Raw genomic sequence first — 12770 nt, 5'->3', positions numbered from 1 at the left:
CCATTCAATAATGGTGCAAGGTAATTTAAAAAATAAAAATCTGTCCTGAACTTCTTTGTTATAGGGCTATCACATATAAAAAAATCAAAATATTTAAAAATGGTCAAGAAACCCTAATTGGATCACTTCACATGGACTGACCCTGCTGCTGTTCTGTGTACCATGGAGGATCAGTACCATCTCTTATTAATTTACAAGAGATAAATCTCTTAAGTGTTATCAATGCTGTTTCTTTGAATTTAAGCTGTATTTGGTATACACATACGTAGTTAGTTCGGAAGTTTTCTTCTTTCTTTCAATAGATATATTTTGTGTCCGTTTTTGGTGGATTATAATGTTATGGGATCAAGTCTCGCTACAATGACAATGTGGTCTAACCCCTGGATCTGACATGATGCTTCCTATTTGCTCAAAATTATTTTTTGCTTAGACATCAAGCACGTAAACTCCTGAACTAACTGTTCACAATAATAGAACAATACACAGATACCTGGATGACTACAGAGTGTTGACACTGAATGCAGAAGTTTGAGGATGTGAAGGATCGGCATGGTAAGGAAGAATGGCCAAAAGCAATAAAGGAAGAATTGGACCTCAGTTTTCCAGAGGAACCTGGACTTATGTGCTATTCCCAATAAATAAAAGGACTATTAACAGCAAATGGTGTTAAAAGTAAAAAGAGATGCATCTGGAAATAATGAAAAGTATTAATGCATGTTTAGTTATTACAGGTTGTGTAAAGGTAAACACATTTTTTTTTTACAAAGAGACATACACTCTAGTTGCTTGACTCATTGGATTGTATGTGATGAATGAACAAGATATTTTTATGGAACAATTGGATGTACAAAATGCATTCCCACATGGAGAGTTAACTGAAAAAAGTGTTAAGAATTAGGAGGGGATTGTACATAAACTCAATAAAGAGGGAATTGTACAGGGTGCAGCACGTAAAACCGGCCCATAAAGTCAACACATGAACAAACATAAATGACACTCCTCTTCTGTCAAGTTTGAATAAAACTCCTACAGGATTCCTAAATACACATCACTGTTCACTGCCATCTCAAAGAATGTGGGCTCCGTAATGCATGTGATGGAAATGGCACACCAAACACCAATCTTCTCATCATGCAAATGTACCAGGTGGATCGTGTGAAGATTTTCTTTTGACCAATACCGAATGTTTTGGGAATTTATGTACCCAGACAGGTGGAACCATGCCTTGTCAGTCATGATGAGCCTTAGTGGGTCCAAGACAACACTGGCAACATCCCTCAACAACTATGAAGAGAAATCCATTCTCTTCTACAGGTCAAGCTCATTCGGTTCTTGCACAAGACTTATCCAGTACGCTTTTAACTTCAGTCCCCTTAAAACACGTCTGCAACTTCTCTCACTTGCATGAACCTGTTGACTCAGTCTCCTGGCTGACTTCTTGTCATTATCACCTGTGCCAGCCTCTTTAATTCCTCTTTAATTCGGGTGTTCTGACAGGTGGTGATCTGTTCCTGGGAGCTATTTGAACCAATCCTGTATGCTCCCATTTTTCAATCAATTCATGTATGATGCTTTTTGCTGACCAGAACATGTTGGAAGTTTCTCCTGAAACAAATTTCTGTTTTCACACAAGATCCTGTGCGAACAAATGCTTCAACAACGGCAATATGCTCGGGTAACAAGTATGGCACGCGTGCACACACACACATTAACCCGGCTTCACATAATGCGGCCCTTTTCTCAACTGGTTTTGACAACTTTCACTGGCTGGGACTGCAGCTGCCTTATACAACAACAAAGTTCCTCACAGTGTCTGTACATCAGAGGAAATGGCTAGTTTGAGCGCGACTGGACGGTTTTTATCGTTTTACTTTATTATAGACATGCGCACATGCACTGAAACATTATCGATGTGCACAACAGGCCGGTTTTACATGCCACAGCCAATATGTAAACACAATATAGCTTTACATGGATACAAGCAGACACCAAGAACTTGGAATTCTACATTTGACAGTTTTCTAACACAATTGGTTTTCAACAACCCAAAGTTGAAAAACATGAAGGTTCCAATACATATTTGCTGATTCATACAGATGATATTCTAATTGCTGGGAACTCTAAAAGTAAATTCGCTGATATTAAGAATAAGTTCAAAACAAAACTTTGAATGTGAGAACTTGGTGGTCCAAAATCTCAGAATTGATGTACAGAGAACCAGTGGCAAAAATGTTTCTTAGTCAAAGTGTTTATCTTCAAAACTTACTAAAAATATTAACACGGAAGACTATTAACCCTGTAAGGCACTGATGGAAGTCAAACCCAGTGAACACACTTGTGGAGACATAGTTGAAACAAACCATGCAGAGAACTGGTAGGTTGTGTGATACTTGTAATGACAGCAACAGAATCAGACATCAGTTAACTACTTTGGTATGCATCAAAATAAACCAACAGAACTCTAAAGTAAAATTCTTTTATATATTAAAAGAACAATTGATGATGATATGTGTTACAATGAAAGACACATGGATATCAGCTCCAAGGAACAAGTGGCAAGTATCTTAACAAAAGACATTTTGATTATACAAATGTAGTTCAAAAGACTATGTCTCAAGATGGGAATAGTGAAATTGTGAGACACTTGAGGTTTTAATGTTTGTGCAAATAAGTTGTTATTACTTGTCTAACTATGGCTTCCCATGTTTTAACTTGAATTTTCCAGTTATAACAACAGATTTCATCGTCTAACCACTGACTTTATCAGATCCAATAAATTTCATTAAAATCCTTCTAGTAGTACCGTCATTTCACTTTACAGAGAGCTTCACACAGTAGGCAAAGCAAATTATTTTAGAAGACAGTAGAACAGACTAATACAGTCTCATCATCACAATCCCTGCAGGAGTGACATGTAATGGTTCTTGAAACTTACTAAAAATGTTTTCACAGTATCATTTATACCCATCCTCAAGCATTTGCCAGTTACGTTCTTTGACGTCTCTGTGATGCTTAACCATGAATCAAACAAACCTGTGACCAATTGTACTGCCCTTCTTTACATGTGTTCAATATCCCCTGTTAGTTCTATTTGTTACAATCCTACACATTCGAGCAGTATTCTATGATGGATAGAACATTTGTTTTGTAAGCAATCTTCTTTATACACCAATTGCATTTTCCTAACATTCTACCTATGAACTACTGTTTGTGACCTTTATCTATGACCCAGGTATTTGCACGAGTTGATTGATTCCAACTGTGACTCACTGATATTGTAGTCATAGAATACTATGTTGTTTTGTTTTGTGAAGTGCAAAATTTAACATTTCTGAACATTTAAAGCAGGTTGTAAATCTTTTCACAACTTTGTGGAGCTTTTTTAGGCAGTACCTCATTATAGATAAATGTGTTATCTTCAAAAATCTTGAGGTTAGTATTAATATTGCCTGCAAGATCATTAATATACAATTTGAACAGCAAGAGTTTCAACACACTTCCTTGGATGCCTCTAAAGTTACTTCAAGGTCTGTCAATGACTCTCCACTGCATCCCCTCTGCCAAGAAAACTTCAGTCCAGTCACAAACTTCACTTGATATCCCATACAACTATATTTTCAGTAATAAGTGTACATTTTATACCGAGTCAAGCACTTTTCGAAAGTCAAGAAATACTGCATTTATATGACTGCCTTGATCCATGTAATTCAGGATGTAGTGAAAATAAGAGTCAGTTCGATTTTCACATGACATATTTTCAGAATTCATGCTGGTTTGCATGTAGGAGATTATTCTGTTAAATATATGTCATTACATTTGCACTTAGGATTTGTTGTAAGATTCTATAACAAATGGGTGTCCAGGATTTGGACAGTGTTTTTGTGGAACACTTCTGTGACCTGTGCATTCTTCCAGCCACTGGGCATGATTTTTTGTTCTAGGGATCTATACTATATTATCGTTAAAAGATGGTCTAACTCAACAGCATATTCATTACACAATCTGATAGAGATCTAATCCAGCCATACAGCTTTGCTCACTTTTAACAATTTCAGCTGTTTCCCAATGCTACTGCCCTGTTTTACTCACCTTTGCAGTGGTACGAGAATTAAGTTATGCCCATACTCCAACTTGTAAAGGAACATTTGAAAATGGATTTCAAAATTTCTTCATTTGGTTTGTTACTTTCAATTTCAGTTCGTCTTGTTCATCAGTGTTTGGACACTAGCTTCGCTATCACTAACAGTACAACCGTTACAACGAGTACTGCTTTCGATTTTGTGAGAGATCTTATGGCTGCAGTAATCATCGAAAGCTTCATGAAATCAAAAACGTTTCCTTCAGCAGCTCTCTATTTATTGTGATACACTTTGTTTTACACCCATTATACAGCAGTGTTTCTTCACAGTTTCTTTATAGTGATGGTATATTGTGGAGGACCCCTATCATCATGAACTGTTTTGCTAGGTCATTGCTGTTCCAACTGCCTCACAGTCACTGGTCACATGATCAACCCTACTTGTGTCCTAAGAGCATCAGTCTCTGTTTTAAATATTTACTGGCCCTAAAATATCACTAGCTTACAATAAGAACAGGAAGAGGGCATATGTGACCATTTTTATGATTTTCCAAGCCCACTGATGATTGGTAGCTCTCTATCAACTGGCAATTACCTGACAAAGTGGCAAAAATACAACAGCGGTTTTGTCCAGAGACAAGAGAACAAAAGTGACTTCCGTCCTTGAAATAAAATAATGTTACACACAGTTTCCAACTTTTTGGTTCCAGCAACAATTCTCCTTCTCAGGTAAAGTATTCTATATCAAATACTGATGAACTACAAGAATGATTTTTAAATTACTTGAATTATTAAAAGACTGCACAATACTGGTGTACTGTTCAACACTTGATTTACAAAGTTATATTAATAAAACACAATACTACTGACTGCTTTCATAGCTGAATGGTAAGTACCCTTCGATGCGGAAGGACCTGGTTTCAGTACCCAGTACAACAACAAGCCTGGAACAGAATACACTGTCTCACGAGGTCAAATGAGGAGCTGCTTGAATAAAGAAGCAATGGCAGCATCATGTGTCATCTACTTAAACAGGCACAATAACAGCTGGAGGGCTTGGTGACAGGTTGATCATAGATCACTCCTCATACTGCTTTGGAGGCAGCAACCGGTCAGTCATAACAGGACTAATCCCTGAGGTTTCTACTATTAGGTAGAGAGCTGGAGTTTTAATTACACTACCTTTTCAATCATTTTTGCCATCACCAAATCTTATATCGCCACACTTCATATTTAAAATGTGTTCTTTTTCTTTGTTAGTGAATTTCTAACTGTGTTAAAATATCGTACGACTAGATATGATGATGAGAATACAATGAAACCTCCTTTGCTGTAACTCATCAAGGAAGATATACTACCTTAGAAGCCAAAAATCTTAATGTCTATTTCTTAATTGTAATTTTAGCTCTTAATTTGTTCACATTCTATCAAGTCCCTTTGATGTGATAACTCTGCTGTTATCAGTTTTAGAAAGGGTCTAGTAGCGAACCAAAAATGATCATGTTAAGGAAATGGTGAAACCTAATCTGTTTGTGCAAATTCTTCAACTTTTCCACTTCTCAAACTTCAGAGAAATTCTCTTGCATACCTTGCAAGACTAGCACACAAGAAAGGATGTTCAGACAAATGTACAATTTTTTAGTGTTATGCAAAGCACAGCTGGAAAATTCAGTTATTGTTATTGCAAGTAAACTGCAACCAAAGATCCAGAAACAGATATGACACTTTTAAATAATTAAGCACTAAACACAATGATATTATTCCCACCTGCAGCACTTGAAGTCAGAAAAACAGTATAAAAATTGAGAAACGAAAAGTATCAGATTCTGAGCTGAAACAAAATGTAAAAAGCACAGAAGTATCTTTAACAAAAAAAAAAAAAAAAAAAGAAGTGAGGAAGGGAAAAAAGGGAATATTAGGGTTTCACGCACAGTGATGCAGATGATATTAGAGACAGAGGTCACACATCAATTGGAAAGAATGGGAGAGGCATTTGACCATTTCCTTTTCAAAGTAAGCACCTGGCACAAGTGATTCCCGGAAAACATAAAACTGGATGGCTAGAGATAACAAAACCTCAAATATGGCTAAACTTTTAGTGAAACACTTGCCAGGACCACAATACATTAATCTGATGGAATTACATTTTCCTATCCTTATCGTAGATAAATTACATTAATGTAAGAACATCGCAGGGTAGCATATTAGGACATATAACCTCCTAATACACAACAATGAATTTCTCAATATTTTAGCCATGGGAAAAAAAGTCTTTGCTGCTGAAGGTAACACTTTAGTCACTAATCGTTTGTCATTTGGATAATCGAAAATCCAGGTAACCAAATTTATGAAGAAAAGTAATATTTGCATTGTTAACTCTACAGAGGTAATCTGTCACCAATGTATGGTTATCTTTCTCAGATTAGTACACAGGGTAATGTTAGGTGTTTATTTAAAACAACAAAAACAAATTAAACCTATTAAAATAAAAAAGCAATATTTATTAAAAGATTAGAAACACGTTTTCATATGTCGGTAAATTTCTTAAAATTACTAAAATACTGCAACATTAATTATGTATTAGCCAACAAAAGCCACATAGGACAGTCGGTGTAGTTTAGTTAAAAAAAAATAATTATTATGCAATTATTATCTGATGTAAATAACTTCTTCTCTTCATTGTTGCTACATCACAAATTTGCTTTAACTATAGTAAACTCCCAGTATCATACTCTGTTCTTTTATGAACCTTTTGAAAACTGTATCCAGGGCTTGAAATATTTTCGCATGAGATGGTCTTCTTCTGTTTCATCTTTTTGGCTTTCCTACTGTTCGTTTGCCTGCAATATTTTTTCAACAATTTCGTCATCTGACATGATTTGAAAACCTTGATCATTACTGTCACAAGTGAGTCAGTCTTCCATATCTTAGGCATCACATTCCTGGCATATTTGCATGTTTGACATTAGCTCACTTATGTCATCAACAACAGACTAATCCATAGCAGTCTGAATTTTTGTGCTCCCGTTTTGAAATTCTGTTCTGAGTTTTGTTCAATGTCTTCATTTCAATCAAATCCCACGCATCTAAAACCGTGTAAGAGAACTCCTTTAAATTCAATCCCTTTGTATAATCACAAAAAGACTTCAACATTTTCTTCATCAACAATTACAATCTACATAAAAGTTGTTTTCTATGAAACTGTTTTAATTTTTCAGTAACTCTTTGACCCATTGGTCGTAGAAAGGATGTCACATTAGGAGACACGAATTTTTGTGTAAACACCCCTTATTCTCTGTCTAAAAGTTCAGATGAAGGACAGGTTGGCACCTTATCCAGTAACAATAGGACATTTCCTTGTTTACCAATTACATTTTGAATTTTTTTTTACTTCATAGATAAAAATATTGTCATACCAATCAATGATATTTCAGTGTTCTACCATTCCCTTTTTTTGGTGTTTATAAATTATGGGCACCCTAGTATATAATTGCGAATCTGAGGTCCGGATAACCAAGTCTCCACAGTTCCAAATCATCAAAGTACCTAAAATCCAAATGTGTCAAATTAACATGGGTCTATAAACGAATCACCACTGTACCACAATGTCGCTTAATAAGAAAGATATGATCACATGGAGATTCTTCACAAATGTGATAGGTTTAAAGCTTTTTTGACTGATAAAGTCCTGTATGTTACAGTAGACGGCAAATGTTTAAGAGAAGCAAAAGTGACATGAAATGTGTCACAGAAGCACAATCTAGGATTACAAATGAGCCAGTGTAAGAAGATGACAATTGCAGTGGGCTGGTTGCAGCAGCTTCTTGCGCCTTTCTTAACCATTCAAGTAATGCAAATTTGTAAACATTTCTATGTCAACCCCTTTGTTGTCGCAGCTCCATTTAAAAAATGTGAAATGTGGGTAGTGCATTCTTTGGCCATGGAGACCCCATCTGAGATATTTAGTCCCCTGGTACAAGTCTTTTCATTTAACACTACTTTGGTGACATGCGTGTCAATAATAATGATGAGGACTGCATGCACACCCAGTCCAAATGGAGAATATTCTTATCCCAGTCTTGAATCGAATCAGTAGTGCCATGATCGAGAATCAGCAATGCTAACTGCAAGGTCAAGAGCTGCTGATAAGGCTTCAAAGATAACTGTTGTTTTTCACCAGCACCCATTGGCTGAAAGCTAGCAACAGAGCAGCAAGCTGGCAGAGATATTTTTACATCTACTCAACAATAGCAATGATCTCGATATACATAAATGGGCTATCAACAATGATGGAAAAGATAGATTGCTACTTACCGTACAGAAGACACGTCAAGATTCTGAAGCTGGCAAGTGTATGTGTGTGTGTGTGTGTTTGTGTTTACTGACAAAGGCTGTGGCCGAAAGCTTTACATGAGTGTCTTTTAATCGTGCCTGTCTGCAACCTGACATGTCTTCTTTACAGTGAGCAGCAATCTATCTTTTCCTAGATTGTTGATATTTCTACCTGGAATTTCCATTGTTTGAAATGGATTATCAGATATCAACCATACATTAAACACAATTAATACTTTATCCCTAATTCATACATGGTCAGTGTGTTCACAAAGCATAAAAATCAGGTACCATATCTGCTACCCTGCATCCTTTAATTCAACAGACTGTCACTTGTTATCCACCACACAAAAGAGTAGAGTATGCATACCACCTGCAGCAAATGGCATATGTTGTTATCAATGATAACAGATTCCAATGAAAGAGGCAGTGGAAAACCAATCTCACGAGACAATGTGCACAATTCCAGAATATAGTACTCATGAATCACCATGGTTTTATAGTCATACTTTTCTTAGACACTGCTTCAAAGTAGAAGCTTTAAGACAGTCTGCTGATTGGCACTGATGCTGAAAAACAGTTAAACTTCCAATTATTAGCACAGAATTCATATGACGTGCATTCGTGACATTCAGCATTAAGGTTTTAATATAGCCGATCAAGTTATTCAGTAACTGGATTTAAAACAAACTTCATGTGAAATTAATAAGAGTTAGGGGCATACTCATCTAATAGTTATTACAGAAATGCAGTAGTTCCTATATTAAGATGTAGTGCACACTGTATTTTATTTTTATTTAACAGAACTTTTTAAGTTGTACACAACACTTTCTTTCAGCATGCAAATGACAACAGGGACAAAAATCAGATTTGCAATCAAGATTCTGATGGTGTAGATTTCTTTCATTACTCTAAATAATAAGATTACCATAAAATAATACACATAAAGCTGAACAATACACCGTGGTATGGAAAAAAAAATGCTCATCCAAGAACAATTCTGAATAACCCAGGGCATTAGGCCTAAAAGAGGAAATAACATACTCAGTTAAAAGATAATAAGACTATATGAGATTTTAAGTTAATCATATTAATTCACTATCAGTACACTGAATATAAATGACACAAAACACCTATGAATTTCCAAAACCTAAAGACACATGAAAGAATGCACTTCACAATCATGCTGTAAAAGTAAGATAATCAACTGAAAGTTGCTCTGTAATCACTTTCGGAATACATCTGCAAGACAAAATTCAAACTTTTGCAAATGAAAGACAAAAATAAAACAATGAGTTACCAAATAACTAACCAAATATTCACCAGTTTTCCAGATCATCGTTCTACCATAAAAGTGTAACTTAACATCACATTAAATATGATCATACCATAAGAAATAAAAAACAGACCATAAGAAATAAAAAAATGCCCATATTTAACACAAAACTACAGGGATCTCTGATAAAACACTGTTGCTCACTGTAATAAAGTTTATTAATACACAAAACAGTATTGCCCTTCAAATTTGCCTGATAAAATAAACTTGAATTGTACAAATGTTTGTAATCCTTTATTCTGATGCTTCTGTATGTTATGTTATACATTGACAACGACAGAAAACTTGCTTTGACTGATGATGTCAACTACATAGCAACTGTCCTTGAAGTGACTGTAATCTCTAAACATTATTGTCTTCTGAACTGCTACTTAAAACTGTTCAGAAACGACAGCCAAGTTGCTTCTAGTATTTTCTCATTTGTTTCAGAAACTCACAACAAACCAGCTGTCAACTTCCAATTTACCCTCAATCTCAAGCTACAATATAGATCAATCTGTCACCGCAACAATTCGTTCTATACACTTGCCACTGCCACCATTTGTCGACGTTCAGTGCCTTCCACCACTATTAAACAAACTCCGTTTCACTCAAAAACATGGCTGAGGGCTCTGGAGGTAAAATATGTACAAGTAAACTTGATGAAATACATTGTACTTGCACATTCTTCATTTATGAAACACACATTTTCTCTCTTTCATGACAAAGTTCATATCACATGCCACCATGTAAACAAATACAATCACTGCATTTGTGAAGTTTGTACACTATTTTGCCAATCAATCACCTTTCATGAAAAAAAAACAAAAAACCCTTACTAAATATTAATAGAAATCGTAAAAATTGCTTTATTTCAATAGTATGGTGCTATACGGGTATTCTCTAATGCCTCCTGTGCATTTTGTTTATCTGATTTACACAATGCAACAGTCTATTCACATACAAAAAATATAACAAGGTAAATTTCAGTGTGCAGCATATTTTATCCTTAAAATCAACTATGGCCATTGCATTAATTTACTGTAAGCTAAGCTACTGATCAACTGTCATTATGACAGTTTACAGTTAAATCTTCAACTACGTATAAAAAAAAAAAAAGGTCCACATATAGCTGCCACACAAAATATGCGAACCTTTAAGTGACAGAAAAGCAGTATTTCATGCATTAAATGTTTTTGCACAAGAACGTACGTATTAAGCAAATTTAAGAGGTAACGTGTTGACGTGGTTACAAGTAACTTTGCTAAAATATGAGACAAGTTAATGTCTTTAATTTGCTGAGATATGCCATTAACAATTTATTACGCAAATTAAAATTTTAAAAATTTCACGGGAAAAAATGTGTCTATGGTTATTTTCGATTAATATCACTATCAAACGACGAAATGAAACTGAACTTGTTTTTTTGAACTATTTTTCACAAAACTTGTAAGATAAGAGTCATAAACCACATATTAGCAATTCGAAATTAGGAAAGAAAAATTAAAGTAAACCAACAAATAACTTATATGAATTGACTACAACATTTGTACCACAGACATATTCACCACTTCTACCGGTTTGTGTACGCGTATTCACGGAGACCTACTTACCTCAAAATAAGAACAGCTCTCTACAATTTCACTGCCATTGCGCTCCCACATAGTCATCTGAAATAAGATTACATATGTTACGTTTCTTAGTCATGCAGAACAATCGCGCAGTCCATCACACACAGGAAAACAATTTAATACTTCACGTCACATAACTGTTTTGCAGCCACAAGTTAATCCGTTGTCTCCTAAAATAGGGTCACAAGATGGCATTAAAACCACAAGTATTAACCACTTACACAACTAATCTGGAGTTCACTACAATCTTCATTGCCTCTTAAAAGTACTGATGATTACATTCATGTTGAATCTCCAGTCACATAGACAAACAATACTTTGATACACTCAAATTTCGGAAACTGACAACAAACACGAAAACGAAAACACCTGCTGTGCTTCACGATATTGCGTTGTTTTCTTATCGACATTCAGCGATTGTTCTTTCGGATAGTAGTATCGATATACAGTCTCTTACTTTCCAAATTTCGAAAACGAGGTATACTTTTTGGTTTCTAACTGTAGTAGTAGTAGAACAACGAGCCCGGAACACCTCATTTCGTAGGAAAAGCGTCTAAAAATCAGGACTGAGGATTTTAAAGTGAAGAACAAATGTCACATCTATGATTCCATTAAAAAACATAGACATGCAACTGACGATCAATACACATACAATTTTTAAATATTATCGCATAATAAGAAACATTTATAGATCAATAAATAACTGTTATCACTACTAAGACACAGCGATTGGTTATCTCTATACCTACACTTACAGGCTAACCTGTAGTTAAAATATGTGTATCACCATTAAATTACTGTGAATACTACAATTTCCCCGAGTTTCCTTCAAATACAATGTGGGAGTCGCTAAAGAAGGTCAAAGTGTCGAAAACAAACAGGCCTCAGATGATCAGGACGCTGTGTTTCTTTATGACTGGTATCAGCGATTTGCGGCCTATTGCTGTGCACTGAACAGTGTAATATCGGAAATGAGTAGCATACCAAGTAAATCCACCAATACTGAAACCAAATGGGAACAATTCGCATTAAGTATTAAAACTTGATGTAAATTAGTTGAAGGTGAGTCAGAGTTGCACGTAATCATTTTTTAAATGAATAAAGACCTTTCATCAGGTGTAACCGTTTACCATTAATCTAACATATCCTGTGTTTTAGTACAGCCATGAAGTTCCTCCATTCACTATGAACAAAGTACTGACTTTCACTTTCACATTTTCATCATCTATGCCAGTCCACATCTACACTTATACTCTACAAAATACTGTGAAGTGTATGGCAGAGGGACATCCCACTTCGCCAATTATTAGGGCTTTTCCCGTTCCAGTCAAGTGAGGAGCACGGAAAGAGTGGATGTTTAAATGGCACTGTGCTTGAAGTAATTAATGTAACCTGGTCCTCACGATCCTTATGG

The 12770-nt window shown here is 35.5% G+C and overlaps 1 protein-coding gene across 2 annotated transcripts in view; it reads right to left on the bottom strand.

The window, feature by feature from the left end:
• LOC126236039 (specificity protein transcription factor 3-like) overlaps window positions 1-11740 on the bottom strand; it is a 35394-nt gene extending 23654 nt beyond the window's left edge. The window contains exons 1-2 of one of the 2 annotated variants that reach the window (XM_049945073.1): window positions 11495-11740; window positions 11339-11395 (exon numbers count right to left, since the gene is read on the bottom strand). The gene's annotated coding sequence lies outside the window, so the exon portion shown is untranslated. The remainder of the gene's footprint in view (window positions 1-11338; window positions 11396-11494) is intronic. The other variant, XM_049945072.1, reaches the window with a different exon arrangement.
• Between the last annotated feature and the right edge of the window lie 1030 nt (window positions 11741-12770).

This window comes from Schistocerca nitens, chromosome 2, assembly GCF_023898315.1.
Source record: "Schistocerca nitens isolate TAMUIC-IGC-003100 chromosome 2, iqSchNite1.1, whole genome shotgun sequence".
Classification (NCBI taxonomy): Eukaryota; Metazoa; Arthropoda; class Insecta; order Orthoptera; family Acrididae; genus Schistocerca; species Schistocerca nitens.
This window is presented reverse-complemented; position numbering and strand designations above follow the sequence as displayed.